At 44.0% G+C, this 17,047-nt stretch overlaps 1 protein-coding gene across 1 annotated transcript in view; it reads right to left on the bottom strand.

The window, feature by feature from the left end:
• The window catches only part of BEND7 (BEN domain containing 7), a 78,003-nt gene extending 60,988 nt beyond the window's left edge, over positions 1-17,015 (bottom strand). The window contains exons 1-2 of the mRNA XM_011968136.1: positions 16,789-17,015; positions 14,968-15,051 (exon numbers count right to left, since the gene is read on the bottom strand). The gene's annotated coding sequence lies outside the window, so the exon portion shown is untranslated. The remainder of the gene's footprint in view (positions 1-14,967; positions 15,052-16,788) is intronic.
• Positions 17,016-17,047: the final 32 nt, after the last annotated feature.

The following is a 17,047-nucleotide window of genomic DNA, read 5'->3' as shown; positions in this document are numbered from 1 at the left end:
TCTCAAAAAAAAAAAAAAAAAAAAAAAAACCATCCAAAACCCCAAATAACTAGTCAAGTGTATTAGTGAGAAGGGGGAAACAGTAGAAGGAGTTTGACCTACAACTCACCATGAACAATCAACTGAGGTAACTTGCTCACTTCAGACCAGCTTGGATCTTTTACTTTTTATTTTGTTTTCAGCTTTATAAATTGTTTAAAAAATTGTTTCAAAATGAATATATATGACTGTTTTAGAGGAAAAATAATCTAGAATTATTATTTACAAACTTTTCCTTGTGGTATTCCCAAGCTGGGTATAAGGCAACTGGTAGATGCAGTTGTGGACCTGAAAACATCACAGTGAAACTGGGCAGGAACGACTGACCCACCAGCAGCTAGACGGCAGCAAGAAAAGTCAAGCAGGGAGGTGCTGGGGTGTGGTATGTGTTGTAATCCCTGGAATACATGCTAAGGCCACTTTCTCTTGAAATTCATTACAAGTCCCGTATCCTTAAAAGGAATTTGGATGTATTTAAGGGAAAGAGTGTTAAAGCTATTAATATCACTTACAGAGCACTTAGTATGTACCAGGCCTCTGGCAAGCACCCTGCCTACATTGAATCCTGACACCAAGCTAAGAGGTTCGAGCACTGACGTACACATTTTACCCAGGAGACGCAGAGACTGTGAGGTCAGAGATCTGCATTGGATGCATCAGGCTTCTGGGTCCCTATGCTGCACTGCTCTACTAAGCTGCTCAAGGAACTAGCTGAATGGCAGGAAGGGCTCCATTCATGAGACCATCAAGCCAGTGTCCAAGGAGCTGTCACAACAAGCTGTGGGTGCCGTGTGAACTAGCTGGTACCTTAACTACCTAGGAATGTTAGCACACATGGTGGAAACAAGGAAATCACTGGACCAAACCATCTTTACAGATTCTGACTTAGTTGCACTGCTCCAAACTAAGAAGAATGAGGCTGATATTTCCTTTTAAATTGGAAATTCGTACTTGTGAGGCTGAGGCAGGAGATCACTCGAGCCCAGGAGTTTAAGGCTGCAGTATGCTATAACCACACCTGTGAACAGCCTCTGCACTCCAGCCTGGACAACATAGCGAGATCCTGTCTCTTAGAAAAAAACAAACTGGAAACGTGGTCCATGTGAAGCCTGTTAGTTCTACAAAAGCCAAAGATGAAAACTTCAGAAAAGTGAAATAAAAGTTTGTGTTCACGATTCTACGAAACACACAGCAAAAGTCTCCAAAGGCTGACAATACACCTAGGAAAAATAGAACAAGATTGTAGATTAAGAGCTGCTTCTGAATTCCTACAGTAACACAAGTCTTGCCTTCATTCGACAAGAAAATGTTCATAATTTACTATTTGCAAAGACGCGCCCTTTTCAATATAAGTCGAAACACTGATCCTCTGCTCTCCTGTACAGAAAACTTCTAAGAGAGTCTTGACACAGAAATGCAAATATCCCTTCCTTCCTGAGATGTTAATTCCACATCTACCTCATGGATCAGTTAAGTATGAACATCATTAAGTACCGTCTGGATTATATTTCTTCAGTCATTTAAACTTTTAAAATATTCAGAGTTAAACACACATGCTGTTGTACAATTTCATTTTCAATGCAAATATTATTAATAATGATGACAAACAGATCACACTCACAATGGCTTTTTCTTTCAAGGATCTCAAGGGATTTGGATAACTTGGGGCCCAAGGGACCTGGAGAATGGCAGCCTTCCCTGAGTGAGTCTCGTGGGAAATCTCTGGGGCTAAGGCAACAGTAACTTAAATCAGTGGCTTCCAAACTTTTCTGACCATGGTTCATAGCAAGAAATACATTTTTCATGATGACCTAGAACACACATACAGATAGGTATACCATGCACACAACTCTTAACGACAGTGTCAGGAATTTTCCTTCCCTGCATGCAGTATACTTTGATGTTTTCTATTCTACTCTATTTCTTTCTTCTTATTATTATTGCTATTGTTACTGTTGTAGTGTCGGTGACAATTCACTAAATTGATATCATGACCTACTTACAGGTCACAACCACTGGTGCGCAAAACATTGCCTTCAGTGTCCACAGTTTTAGGACACTGGCCTAGGCAGTCTTCTCGCCCTCCATGCTCTTCCTGGATCCACCCGTCCTCTCTCCTGGCTCCACTGACTATCTGTACAAGAGGACGCCAGCCCAGATTCCACCTCAAGGCTTCAGAGCCATACATCCAATTGCTTACCAGATAGCCTCACTTGGACATCTCAAAAGCAACCTTCACATCATGTCTAAAAAGGTTATTTTATCATGACCATCCCCTAGCCTTAGTAAATGGGCCAACTCAGCTGTCCGAGCCAAAAACCTAGGAGTTATTCCTCTTTCCTTCCCTCCCACAGCCGATTAGTCACCAAGTCCTGCTTCTTATAACTTCTAAATTACTTTAGAATCCTACCGCTTCTCCCCACCACCACCCCATTCTTGGTATCACTCCATGGGGCTACTGCCACAAGCCTTCAGGACTGCTCCCCTCCCATTCTATTCCACCCTGAAGCTAGAGTGATCTTTCAAAAATGCAAATCGAGTTACACTGCGGACCTCCATGGAGCGCCACTATCCCCAGGATGGAGGGGCAGCTCCCTGAGAGGCCGGGCCTCCTTGCCGCTGCTCCAGCCCTGGCTCCTGCCACATTTCTCCTATTCTATGGTGGTGTCTGGCTCTAGGGTCTGGCTGCACATGAGAACCACTGGGGCAACTTTTAAAAAATAAAAGTGCCCAGGCCTCCCTTCAGAACAATTCAATCGGAATCCAAGAAGCGACTGTCCGTGCAGCTCTGGCCCTGCCCAAGGCCTTTTCCTGTGTCTCACAAGCTGGTTCCCACATGCTGCCCCTTCCATGTCCTCAGCCCCAACACTAGATTGGCCCTTCAGGTCTCCGTTTCAAGGTCATTTTCTCAAGGGCCGTATTCCTTAATTCCCCAGGCCTGGGAGGACTCATGTTCCCACAGAATCCTTAATTTCTCTTATCACAACCTAGTGGGTTCTATAACCTCCCAGCCTGGCATGGTGGCTTCAATAAATATCTACAATATGAATATATTAACGTCAATTCTAATAACAGATATGACGAGAAGATATGGTTGAGGAAAGCTGATGGAAAAACACCACCACTGATGTGCAAGAGATAAACCCACATCGGAGGCATCTGTGCAGTTCTCCTTCTTTCTGTAGAGTGTGCAGCGGGGTGGCAAGCAGAGGCCATTTGGTGCCTAAATCCGGCCACATATTCCCATGAAAGCCTTCCCCGAGGGACATGTCTCATCTCCATCTTCTTCCTAGTTCATCGCAGATAATGGGTGGGAAATTCAGTCTCCCCTGCCTCAACAAATGGGAAGTAAAAGCTGCCTGTCCAGAATGATCAAGTAAACCAGGGGAGCTAGGTCGGACCTGGGCCACCCTGCTCTACTGTGTGCCGGCACCAGGCTCTCCCTCCCAGTGGAGAGTTGAAAAGAGGAACACTGAACTTGTAGAGAAACGCTAAAGCTAATATTCCTGTAGCAACTCCTCAGCCACATTTCATGCTGTGCATATTAAGGTACCCATTAAAGTCTTGCTAGTAATCGAAAAAATTATCTATGTGCAATGAGAATGAGTTAATGCAACAGAGGAACCTTAACTTTTGCATCTCCTGACTTTTCACCTTTAAGAGGTACCTGAACCTTGCATTTTTGTGGGGTTCTTTACATTGCCTATGTAGGTGTAAAGTCATACTTGAGAGATATAATTCCATTCACCACACAAGCAACTTCATAGTCTATTCTATTGCATCAACTTTTTCTGTAAAAATAAATTGTTAAGGATATGATTCCTGGAACAGAATAAATTCTTGGAATTACTGAGTAACTCATGTAGCGTTCCACTGTTCCAAGAACACATCACTTATTTTATCATGACAATGTAAAGGTATTAATCTTTTGGCTTCCATTTCAACAATGAGAAATGCTGCGAGAGACACAGACACCTGCATTACATTTCAGCTCAAGTTTATATCATCCATAAACATCTCTGTTTTGGACACCTCGGCCAAACAAATGCTCACAGAATACTCTATGTAGCATTTGATTTTATGGAACTATAAAAGTTCCTTGCTGTTAATTACAGAGACAAATGTCTCATCACACATTTGGTTACCAGATAGCAGCATAATTAGTTTTCTCCATTAACCTTTCAGATATAAAATTTGATTTCAAGTAAAAAACATTGTAAACCCCTTGGAATCTGAATAACACGGTATATTTCTGCATATCTGAAAAAATGCAACACTAAGAAAACAATTTTATGGATTCTTATTTACAAGGATATTGGTTGTATGGAATACTGAAAGAAAATCTGTCTAAACTTTGTAATGATTCGAAAATATATTATCAAATATGCGTGCGATAAGCTATCCTTTGTAGAGAAATGAGGCACAGTCACCTGACCACCAGTGGAATGTGCCCTTTGACCTCTCTCTCCTAACTATGGTCATGCGGCCAAATTGTTCAGCACAGCCTCTCATCTGCTCCCCCTTCATCCTGGTATCTGAGACAATGGATGAGGGAGGTGCATTCAGTTGATGGCAATGGAATAGTTTTTTTCCTGTTTAAAGCCAAATTGCCTTCAGAATGACTGATCCCACAACTCTGGCCTGCTAAGGACCATGCTGTAGCTTACATTCGCAGAGGGCGCGTTTGATGGGTTCAATGTGTAGATGGGTTGCTATCAACATTGACGTACGTTTACACTGCCAACATGTGGAGGGTGGGATGAAGACCTCCTGTGTCGCATGGGACAATCCTGCACAAGGAAACGGCCTCATCTCAATCGTCCCACTCTGATCTACTGATAACTGGAGGCACATTACCTTTTAATATGTTTTAACATGGAACTCATGTATTCAAAAATAGTTATTAAGAATCTACTCTGTGCCAAGGAATACTACAGTAGGAATACAGCATTGAACACTCAGAGTCTTGCCCTGAAGGAATTCAAGCTGAGACTGGAAGGACAATTAAAAGATCATGGAGGCAAGGGTAGCCGAGGTCACTCCAGGCAAAGAGGCTGGCAGAGCACATGCCAGGGCCCCAGTGTTGCAAGATTCCAGGGGTGCTGTCCCTTGTGCCATGTGAGTCTGCGAGGCCCGGGGAGAGGGGTGGCACAGAGACTGGTGACACACAGGGGCACAGAAGGGCATCCTACTTCAGAGTTAGACTTTAAAGAAGGGAGACTTTTACCTAATAAAATAGAAAACAGGCTGGGTGTGGTGGCTCATGCTGGTAATTTCAGCAGTTTGGGAAGCCAAGGCGGGCAGATCACTTGAGGTCAGGAGTTCAAGACCTGCCTGGCCAAAATGGTGAAACCCCGTCTCTACTAAAAATACAAAAACTAGCCAGGCGTGGTGGCACGCACCTATAGTGCCAGCTACTCGGGAGGCTGAGGCAGGAGAATCACTTGAATCAGAGGCGAAGGGTGCAGTGAGCCGAGATTGCACCACTGTACTCCAGCCTGGGTGACACAGCGAGACTCTAACCCAAAGGAAAAAAAAGTTTATTTAACAAATACTTATGATATTTCCTAGAATGTGCCAGACATTGTTCTGCAAACAAAAATGTAAAGATATCAGGCTAGATGATAGCAGGATACATACAGGCTTGGAAGAGTTGATACCAAAGGAAGCTTTTGGATTTCTAGTGCCAAAGGCCATTATATTTTAGGGTTCAAGTAAAAGACTGTATTTCTCAGTGTCCATTGAAGATATATGTGACCATACAAAAAATAAGTGTTGACTGGAATATCTGGTTATATTCTTTAAGAAGCAAGTGGAACAAATAAATTAAGCAAGCACTTGTTGCCCTATTGGGATTTTCTTGTGGTTTTCTTTTTTTTTTTGGAGATAGGATCTCACTTGTTGCCCAGGCTGGAGTGCAATGGTGCTATCTCAGCTCACTACAACTTCCACCCCCGGGGCTCAACTGATCCTCCCACCTCAGCCTCCTGAGTAGTTGGGACTATAGGTATGCACCATTACACCCGGCTAATTTTTGTAATGTTTTGTAGAATTTTTTTTTTTTTTTTGGCAGAAGAGTGGTAAGCATGTCAATGACGTGAGGAAGTGCACAGTCTAAAATGTAAGGAAGGAGAGCTGCTGCAGGAATGAAAAGTGGTGTGGTATGGCTGCTGTACATGGAGGCAAGAGGGGAGTGTCAGGAATCAGCTGGAAGAAGTAGACGGAGGCAGTTCCTGCAGGGTCTCAGCTGTCATGCTAGGGAGTTTGGGTACACTTAGATGACAAAGAATTTCAAGCATCACACCTACAACTCCAGCACTGTGGGAGGCCAAGGCTGGAGGATCGCTTGAGGCCAGGAGTTCAAGACCAACTAGTGCAACAGAGGGAGACGCTGTCTCTACAAAAAATAAAAAAATTAGCTGGGCATGGTGGTACATGCCTGAAGTCCCAGCTACTTGGAAGGCTGAGTAGCTTGAGCCCAGGAGTTGGAGGCTTCAGTGAGCTATGATCATACCATGCACTCCAGCCAGGGCAACAGAGTGAGACCCTGTCTCTGAAAAATGGAAAAGAATTGCAGGCAGAGGGGCAGCCCAAGTTGCACACAATACTCTCAGGACCCGAAAGGCACCATGTGGATCGCAATGCCTGCAGGTTCAGGTTTCTGCCCTTCGCCAACCCCACTCCCCTGCTACTGCTGGGGCACTGCTGTCCAGGTCACTTTCTCTTCGATAATCTGCTACTTATAAGGATAACAGACTTCCTGCGCCAACATCCCAGGTCTATTTTTAACTTTGAGATGCAGAACACACTGGTTCAAAATCCTTATTTCACCGTATAGATGGCCATATGATTTTCCTCCGAAAATAAAATCAGAGAGAGGCTGAATTGTCAACATGTTTCCTTAGATTCTACCCTTCATGACTTTATTATTATTTTTTCAATGATTTGGTCATGACCAGTGTAAGAAAAGTAAAAGACCACAATATATCACACTTTTCATTTACAGGCCAGTTGCTGAACCACAACGAGCCTTCCTGAGAAACAGAAAGACGTGGCTTTTCCTCAGGACAGCTGCTGCCCCCACGCGGGCCGTGGCGAGCAGGCCGCAGGCTGGCTGCATGTTAGCCCCACTGGCCCCTCACAGGGCCCCCTTGGGCAGGTACAACTTGGGTGGCTGTGTGCAGGGGCCCAACTCCTTCAGAAACCCGACAGGCACCAAGGTTTGTGGGTGTGATCTTTAATACATGGCTGTATGTCCTTAAATTAAGGTAGAAAAGCTTGCTTCATGTGGAATCTGAGAAGTCAACAATGTCAACATCGGTTTACAGACGGGCCAGTGCTATCTTAAGCACCTTTCTAAAGCTGTACCTGTGTTACAGCAGAATAAGGAACAAGTAGAACAAATGTGATTTTCCAATTTTGGTTTCCAACATGTCACTGGCTTTCATATGTGAGTTCTCCTTTTCAGTTTCTTCTAGATTTGAAAAAAGAAGTTGTATCTCACAAATCAACATCAGAAATCCCAAATTTCTACTCTAGTATGTTACAGAAGCTTAAAGTTAAATGAGGCATCTTTTAGTTTGGCTCACTAAATGTCTCTACAATCTCAATATAGCAGTATACTTTACAATAAATCTTCAGAGTCCTAACGACAGTGTCCAATATATTCATGCATTTAAATCAGCAGAGTACCTATTGCGGATACAGCATTGTGCTAGGTTCTCAAAGGATCCAAAATGAATTCAGGTCACACTTGCCCTCTAGGATCTGACAGTTTACATTAGGAGCGATTAGAAGAGTCCTGCAAATAAACAACTCCATTTCAATGTGGCAGCTGTTAAGGTTCGGGGGAGGATCTGCTGGGTGACTTGAGCACAATAAAGCCACACACAAAAATAAGTCAATATTAGGCATCACATGGTGAGTGCCAGAGAAGAGTACTGTTACTACTTAGTGCCCAAGTATCGGAAGAAAAAATAACTCCTAGGCCGGGTGCGGTGGCCCACGCCTGCCATACCAGCACTTTGGGAGGCCGAGGCGGGCGGATCATGAGGTCAGGAGATCGAGACCATCCTGGCTAACACGGTGAAACTCCGTCTCTGCTAAAAATACAAACACATTAGCCGGGGGTGGTGGCGGACGCCTGTAGTCCCAGATACTTGGGAGGCTGAGGCAGGAGAATGGCGTGAACCCGGGAGACGGGGCCTGCAGTGAACCGAGATGGCGCCACTGCACTCCAGCCTGGGCGACAGAACGAGACTCTGTCTCAAAAAAATAAAATAAAATAAAAGGTAACTCCTAAATCTGGGAGGAGGAGGAAGAATGGGGTAATAAAAACACAAACACAGTGTTTTTCAGTTTGAAAAAGCATTTTACCATACAGGATTTCCTATGTGCGTCAGGAGGGCCAACATTATTCTTCTATTACAGAAGATGAGGAAAGCCCTCAAGAGTGTTATCCAAGGTGTTACAGCTGGAGCCTCAGATTCGAAGCAAGGTTTTCTGACTCTAAATCCGACTTCTCTCTACTATGCTATGTAAACTGAGAAGGCTTACAGGCCAAGGTAATATTTGAATTGAGCTTTAAAAACCGATGGGAGAGACAGGATTTTAGGGGAAGAAGTTTGGAAATGGGGTAAGGCAAGGAGGCTAGGATGGAGAAGAAGCCACCGTGAAACGGCGGAGATGAGAACGGGAAGGTGCTTTAAGGAGGGAATGATGTGGCCGGTTTGACAACAGCACATGTTTTCAGTGAGGGTGAAGAGCAAGAGAAGGCTGGAAAGGTGGGTTAGAAACAGACAGCGAACTGAACGAGGGGGAGAGCGGGGCCTCACTCCTCCACGGCAGCGTGTTACAGTGAAAGACTGCGGCCAGGCCATGTCCAAATTCCAGATCCAGGCTCTTGTCTCCTAGCTCTATGACCGTACATACATTAACAATTCTAAAGGCCCATTTTTCTCATATAAAAGGAGAAATGACAATACCTTCTCAGAGCTGGTCTCAGTGTTAAATGAGATAAAGTTCGGAAGTGCCCAGCATACACGGGAGACAGTAAACAAGCCCTAGCTCCTTTCTTCCCAGGGGCTTTCCCAGGCCGCAGCTCCTGGCCACCCCATTCCTTCTCTCTGTGGAGCCCCCTCTGCACCTGGAAGTCCTGCTTTAGGAAGCCGGCTGGCTCAACGGACGGTGATTGCATGAAAGCTGGAGACAGGGAGATGCAGATGCGGTCGGGTCACACTACGCATACTAAACACTCAGTGAAGGGCTTTGCCTTGATTCTAGAACCCACGACGAGGCAGCTGAAGTCTCTAAGCAGGAGAGAGGGTGAGAAGTTACGTATTGAGATCAGCCTATGTGAGCAGATTGGAGCAAGGAGTGGTAGCAGCTCTGACAAGGTGAAGAGCTCAGATGTGGATGTCAGGAGACCCGACTGGAAAGTGTGGTCAGCTACTAATGACCATGTAGCCTTGGGCAAATCACTTTCACCCCTGAGTTGAGGTTCCCATTTGTAAAACATGAGGCCAACCCAACACCGACCTCACAGTGTAGCTGCAATAAAAACTAAGTGAGAAATGGAGGGCCCGTATGGCCTAAATACAAATGCCTCCCAGACTTCAGGCAACAAGTCATACGTGAGAACGACAAAGTTCTGCATCCACAGCTACTGAAACACATGTATATGTGCACATAAATTGAAAGAAGCTATCGGTATTTAAGTCTCCTCAAGAGGCTCTCCAAACTTTGACTTTGCTTGCAATTGTTTTTGAAGCCATTTTTTGGTCCTAGAGTATAATCAGACATATCAGGTGCTGTATGAAGCCCTGGGAACAGTCTAGACCAGGGGTTTTAAAATAGTGACTGGGGGTGCCCTAACATTCTGCAGAGGCCCACAGAGGAATGTGGAACGCACATAAGGCGCTCTGGGTCTCCTCGACCTTTCTTCAAGCAGCTCTGCTCCCCTTTGATCTACTGGACACGCCGGGGGTTTCGCCTGGGAGCGCGTTTGAACACAGCCTGCCATGCGGTTAAGGGCTTGCTTTGGAGACAGGCAGACCCTGGCTTGCGTCCTGGCTCTGGCACTGAGTAACTCTGTGAACTCCTCAAATTCTTCATCCATCAAGAGGGAAAAACAACACGTTTCTTGGGACAATTAATGGGATAACATTTACAAAGTCCTTTACATAGTGCCTGGCACACAGCAAGCTCTGGGTAAATGACACTATTACCGGCCACATACTTAACCCCAAGAGACACTCCTGGTTGTCTGTCCCGTTCATTCCACCACCAAAAAAGGAGAGGCCTGACATGAAAGAGCACAGGGACACAAGGACACAGTGGGGCCAGCGTGCTGAAGGTGGAGCTTTGACGGGGAGGAACAGAGTCGGGAAGCACCTGCTTCAAAATACTGGGATTTCGGGGTTCTACTTTTCCCTCTTGGCCCTTCATTTCCCCTAAGTTTGCAACTCCTGCCCCAGATATGGTGACACACTAGACCCTTCTTCCTCTTGGGAGCAGGGGCTCAGCTCCTAAGCCTTTTGAAACCAACCAAGAACCAGGGTGGGACCCAGGCCACCTGACTCCAGGTGAAGACCTCCTCTGTCTTACAAACAGACCTGCCCAGTCCTGCGGGAGGAGAATGACGTCGTGGATGGGAGATAACTCTCTAATTTGTAAAAGTGCACAGGAATTTTTCGAGTGTGTCCTCTTTGGGGAGATTCTGGGGACTCTAGTGGGGGCAGCTGTCATCAAGAAAGCCACTGAAAAGAGATTTCAGAGTTTCAGAGATGTCGATCCTGCTCACCTGGCATGGCAGCCACACTGTGTGCTTCATCTATGGAAAGCTGAATAACTGAACTGAATACTAAAAAGAGTAACTAGAACAGGGCTTGGCATGGATGTAAAAGGAGCACAGTGAATTTCTGTTGAATGAATAAATGAATGAGACTGAACACTGACAAACATGTTTCAAATGTACATACTATGATAAATGTAACCCAAAATCCAATGTGTCAAAAGAGACTTCATTTTATATTTGTATTAGTGTTATGAATAATAAATTAATTGTCTCATTAAAATCCTTCTATAAGTGCCCTGCTAGCAGCTAAGGCCTCCTCCATGAGCCTTGGCTTTGCCTGGCTCCACAGGGCAGAGGCGAAAGATCTTTGAGAGGAGGCCTGGGTTTACTCTGGTCTCTGCTATTAATGAGCAGGTCAGGTAACTGAGCTTTGGTTCCCATCATTATAGGAATCATTATATCTACCCTAAGTACCCCACAGGTATATGGTAAAAATCCCGAGAAAACAGATGTGAAAGAACTTTCTAAACCATAAGGTGCAACACTCATGGTCGAGCTATAATGATGCTTACTGCCGGCTCCCTCACCCTTCCCACCTGGAATCTTCTCCAGGGAGGAGAAATACAGGAGCGAATCTTTCCTGTAGTTCAACATCTCTGCTTTGTAGAGCCCTCCCCTCTACCCCTTCCAACTCTGCATTTGCTGCTGCCCTGACCATTCACATTTGTCGTTTAATGACTGTTCACAGGGAGGCGGTTAAGTACAGTGTTCAAAGCTCAGGCAGACCTGCACTGGAACCCCACCTGTGGCACTTCCTACTTGAGAGACCTTGGGCAGGTCACCTTGACATCTCTAGGCTCATCTACAAAATGGGGATGACGATAACTCGTACAGACATTCTGCGAAGAGCCACTCAGGTCTTTCATGTAAAGTGCTCAATGTGCTGCCTTGCACACAGTAAGTGCTTAAACAACTGCAGCTCTTATGATTGCTGAATACTGCACCCTGTTTCCTGAATTTGTCCTGTCTCCTCTCCAACTGGATCTGAATCTCCGAGAACAAGGTCCCTGTCCTATCCATTTCTGTGACTATCTCCGACCCCACTCCCATTCCAGAAAAGTGCTGAGTTCGGGGTATTTTCTCATAAAGACACTGGGTGAATTGACTTAAGGGAACCGTTTTCCTTCAAACAGTGCTTAAATCTTCGTTGTAGTCCCATCACAGCCAGCTTGAGAAAGTCAATGTCCACAGGGTAAAGTAACGTCTTCTGACCCTATTATCCAATTAAAAATATGTAATTCCTAAAGCACTCGGCCAAGCCATTTACACTACTGAGCTACCCGACCATGTGAGATGCACTATGTTCGTTAACAGCCTAAAAATGTTCCACAGAAGGAGACTTGATGTGGGAACCTCTGCTACATTCTGGAAGACTCTTTTTCACCTAGGACATAAACTTTGATCTTATAGATGCAGATAGTACTAAAGGGAACACATATGTTTGAATGTAGAAAATCCTATAGAATATCCCTGGGACAGTGTGTCAGTACTTTGTTATAGGGGAAAGAGTTCTAGTATTTTGGTACCAAACCCCCTTGGATGTCATAAGCTTCCCATAGAATTCTACATCTTTATGGACAGGCTTTAGCAATTTATAAAGTAAACATAATTGAAATATTTAAATCTATGTTTTGAAAAGTGTAACTATAAAACTATAAACTATAACACTGTGAACAAAAAATTCCTACTTTCAGATGCCATCGGTAACTATTCTCAATTGTTCCAGAAATCATGTTTCTGTGACAATTTCTGTTATTTTTTCCTAACTGACCTAGAGATCACAAAATAAAAATGTTATTTGGGAACCAACTACATCGTGACCTCAGAATGCACAAAAGATTGAGAATAACCCACAGCACACTCCCAGGCTGTTCAATCTTTTGTCTCTTGATATTGAAGGCCTTCTTGAGCAACCACTTTGAAAGTGTATCTATCTCAAGCCTGGTCTTTCATTGGAATTCTTGTATCTTCCTCAACTCGGACCAGGAAGAAGAAAATCAACAACGTCTATCATCTTCGGGAGTTTCCAGCTTACTGAATGCTGGGCACTAGTATCCTGTTGCTCTTCAGCTTCCCCTCTCTTATCCTTACAATTCACTTCCCTCATAGTGACCTTACCACTTTTCTAGTATACAGCAGAAAGCGCGGGAAAGCCTGCCTTGCTGGAGAAGAACTAAATCAAGGACATGATGTTCCATTTGTATGGTGAACGTAAATTTTCTACTAAAGGGCAAATTCGTTATTTCAAATGGCTTATAGAGTGGTACTTTGACAATACAGAATTCCAACTGACCAGCCAGGCGCGGTGGCTCATGCCTGTAATCCCAGCACTTTGGGAGGCCGAGGTGGGTGGATCACCTAAGGTCAGGAGTTCGAGACCAGCCTGGCCAACACGGTGAAACTCTGTCTCTACTAAAAATACAAAAAATTAGCCAGGTGTGGTGGCGGGCACCTGTAATCCCAGCTACTCGGGAGGCTGAGGCAGGAGAATCACTTGAACCCGGGAGGCAGGGGCTGCAGTGAGCCGAGATCATGCCATTGCACTCCAGCCTGGATAACAAGAGCGAAACTCTGTCTAAAAAACAAAACAAAACAAAACAGAATTCCAACTGATCAAGTTTAGGGGACTGGAAAGACTGAAATCCAAGAATATTCTCTTTCTGGGCCACAGCATTTCACTTGATTATTAACCTTTTGGCTCCTAGCTCTCTTTAACAGTAAACAGGTACTGGGAGCAGTGCTGGCACCAGTGCTATTCTTTCCCTTAGCAAAAAGATCCACGTGCCATCAATGAACGCTCATGTAAGAAATGCTGACATTTCCCTATTTTTCCTCTTAAAGTATATATTAATATTTGACTTCTTCCCAATGCATCCCGACCCACCCTTTCTATTCCTCAAAGCAAAACCAGGGAGATCCCGGTGAGAGCTTCGTTTGAAGGCTGACCCACACTGGGTCTGGGCAGCAGTCCTGCTACCTGAAGTCCCCTTTGATGGGGTAATTGTGGCTTTGATGGTAATCGCTCTCGCTCTGATCCCTCTCATGTTCTGCTTCCTTGCTGTGCAGTGCTGGGCCCTCACCCTGCTACCTGGGATTGCAGAGGTCCAAGATGGGCAAGGTTGAAGCCAAAGGCCACACCATCTACTCTCCACTCTGACCTTATGGGTACTTCACTCTTAGAGGCAAAATCCTACATGGTTGCATTTTTGGTGGATGGTGTGCAAATAAAAAACTGCACATCCAAAGTCTTTCCTGTACAGCATGTGCGCCAACACTGCACATGGAAAAGGTGGCAATGTTTGTGGCTACCTACCCACTCATCATGCAGCTACACTTGCTGGAAAGTCTCGGAGATGCTGCTTTAGCTCTGCTTGTCCCTGATGTAAGCTAGGAACAAGGATGGTAAGAGGAAAGCATACTGTTCCCCCTGCCCCAAAATGCTGGTGTGAAAGGAGCACAAAGCCAGGAAAATGAGGAGCTCCTTGATGATAACTAGCACTATCAAGAGCTGTTTAGGCAGCCAATCACACTTTTATTTTCCTTATGCTTTTTGACTGTAGATTTAATTTAATTTCGTCATGGCAGGATTAGCAACTGGGCCACAGAGGTGAAGGGACATTATAACAAGACAGCACATTAATCCTCTATCCCACCCAAGGCAGAAGCAAAACCAAACAAATAGCAGCTTCCTGGAAATTGAATTTCTGTTATCCAGATGTCAAAGATGTAATACCCCAATTACACAAACTATTGCCAGTGAAGCATGCCAGCGAATATGCAATGTAAATGGGGTGAGCGCAGAGCCACAAAACTGCACAGTCAGCATCTGGCTCTGTGAGTGAGTGATAATTAGCACTGTGTGTAGACACTAATAAACATTTATGTCTGAAATTACAACTTTTAGCAATGTTAATAAGGGATATATTGGCAATCTGTAAAATAAAAGGTCTTGAAAAGAATGTCATACATTAAGCAATGGCAGACATTTCCCGTTCCTGAACAATTTCCTTTTTCCCCCTAATTGCAAATGGCCACGATGTTTTGCTGAGAAATTAATTGACATAGGAACCTACCTAAAAAAATGGGTTGTGTCTCTTTGGCCTCCCCATTAACATCGTTGCTGAATTCTGGGATCTTATACACCTCATGGTGATAATCTGGCATGAGAAAACAACCAAAAATTAGAATCCTAATGACCTCAACATAGGAATAAGCACTCAAGTCTAGAATCTCATTCTATTTAGTATGTATAATCTATAATTTATAAATAAACTTTTTGAGAACTGAATTAATCACAGAATTTGTAGTCGATAATAATTCCTAAAACTTTGCTTATTCTGGAGTATGCAAACTTGAAAGATTACTTTGGCTTTAGAAGATAGCTTTGCTTGATCACACCATTTTCACGGTAAATTATGCCCACAGGTGCCAATTTTTAGGCTTTTTTTTTTTTTAAATTTGAGGTGGCAAGTACGTTTGCCCAATCATAGAGCAGGAGAGGTTTCCAAATTTCTCTTCACAACCCATTTTCACCAGCATATCAACAGTATGCTTTAAAGTTAGCCAGCACTCTAGTTTTCTCAGTTTACCCAGAAAATCTCAGCTTTTAAGCAGCTTAAAGGCAAGCACACATGAAAAATACTGATTTGTTATTTCAAATGTAGCATGATTTGGATAAGAAAGCAAGATTTTCATCTTTCACACAAGTGACTCTTTCGCTTTCAGCTACTGCACTTTATTTAATATGCAAGTTTATTTTCTAAAACTGCACCTGCAGAGAGAGAGAGAAGAATCAGACCTATAATTAAAAAAAAAAAAAAGAAAAAGAAAAAAGGAAAAACTTGCTATGTCAGTCAAAGTTTAAAATACAATATTTTACAAGCTTCTCTATGGAGGCTACTGCACTTTGGCTTCTATTTTTGAAAAGTAGGGTCACTTAGGCATGAAGACAGAGGTTCCTCCTTAACACCTACTCCCCTTCCTCTGGCCTTAGATCTCCCAGGACCAAGTCAACAAAACTACTCTCACTTTTAAGATAAAGCAGTTAAGTTCTCTGAGGTCATCAATAAGAAAGCAGCCTACATTCCTGAATGAATCAGATAGCACCATCAGGGCAGTCACCCAGACAGAGACTTTTAAAAGTCCAAGTAACTGAGTAATCAGCACGGATGTGGAAAAAAAAATTTACTCAGAAAGTGGGAAGAGCCAAGTATTTTGAATGCGTGAAACTATTTCAGGCCTCTTTCATTAAACAGTGTCCAAACTAAATTAGGGGAGGCAGATAAGAATGGATCTGCAAAATGCCTATAATCAAACTATTTTCAGATGAACCAAATCCACATCTTAGCTAGCTTTGCTCAGTTTGAAAAATTCGATTACTTGTAATTGTCCACGATTTTTCACTAATTTTCATCAGTTTACATGTGACTTCTGCAGGTCGTTGAAGAGTTTCTACCCTGATGCCAATGCTAGAGAAAACGACAGAGGAAAAGCGGACAGGTTCTGTGGTGTGGCTTTGACCTCAACTTGATTAAAAGACGACATTTAAACAGAGCGGGTCTAAACTCAATATGAGGACTTGTGACATTACAATGAACAAAGTCACCTGCCCCTAATTAAAGATGACAATGCATTTTGAGATATATTTTCACGATGGCTCTTACCTTGAGTTATCATTAAAAAAAAAAAAAGTCAAATCAGGAAGATAAAGACTCTTAACAAGTAACTGAACACAGGCAAGACTGTATTCCACTTTCCCCTCCCTGACCAAATACAAACCCCGAGAGAGTGGTGTACACCTGTTAATTCGTCAGGAACTATCTGGATTTTTTTTTCTTCCTTTTTTTGTTTTAAAGGATACTTATCTGACTGCTACGTGATCTAGTCTAAAACACCTTTCCAACCCGAATCAGCTAGCTAGAGATGTTGGATGTCAACAATTCCCCCTTGGGCTTGGACACGGCGTGAGCTTCTTTCTCCTTCTTAAAAAGAACAACAACGGTCATCCTTTTTCCTCCTTCTCTCGGCGGGGGAAGGGGGAAGACCCCAGAAAACAAAAACAGCAAATCTCAGGTCGGATGGTCAACGCTCGGCCTGATGGCCAGGCAGGTCCGCGGCCGCCCCAGCCCAGCCCCGGAGGCGCCCCGAGGAGGG

Source organism: Mandrillus leucophaeus, unplaced genomic scaffold (genome assembly GCF_000951045.1).
Source record: "Mandrillus leucophaeus isolate KB7577 unplaced genomic scaffold, Mleu.le_1.0 Scaffold83, whole genome shotgun sequence".
Lineage (NCBI taxonomy): Eukaryota > Metazoa > Chordata > Mammalia > Primates > Cercopithecidae > Mandrillus > Mandrillus leucophaeus.
This window is presented reverse-complemented; position numbering and strand designations above follow the sequence as displayed.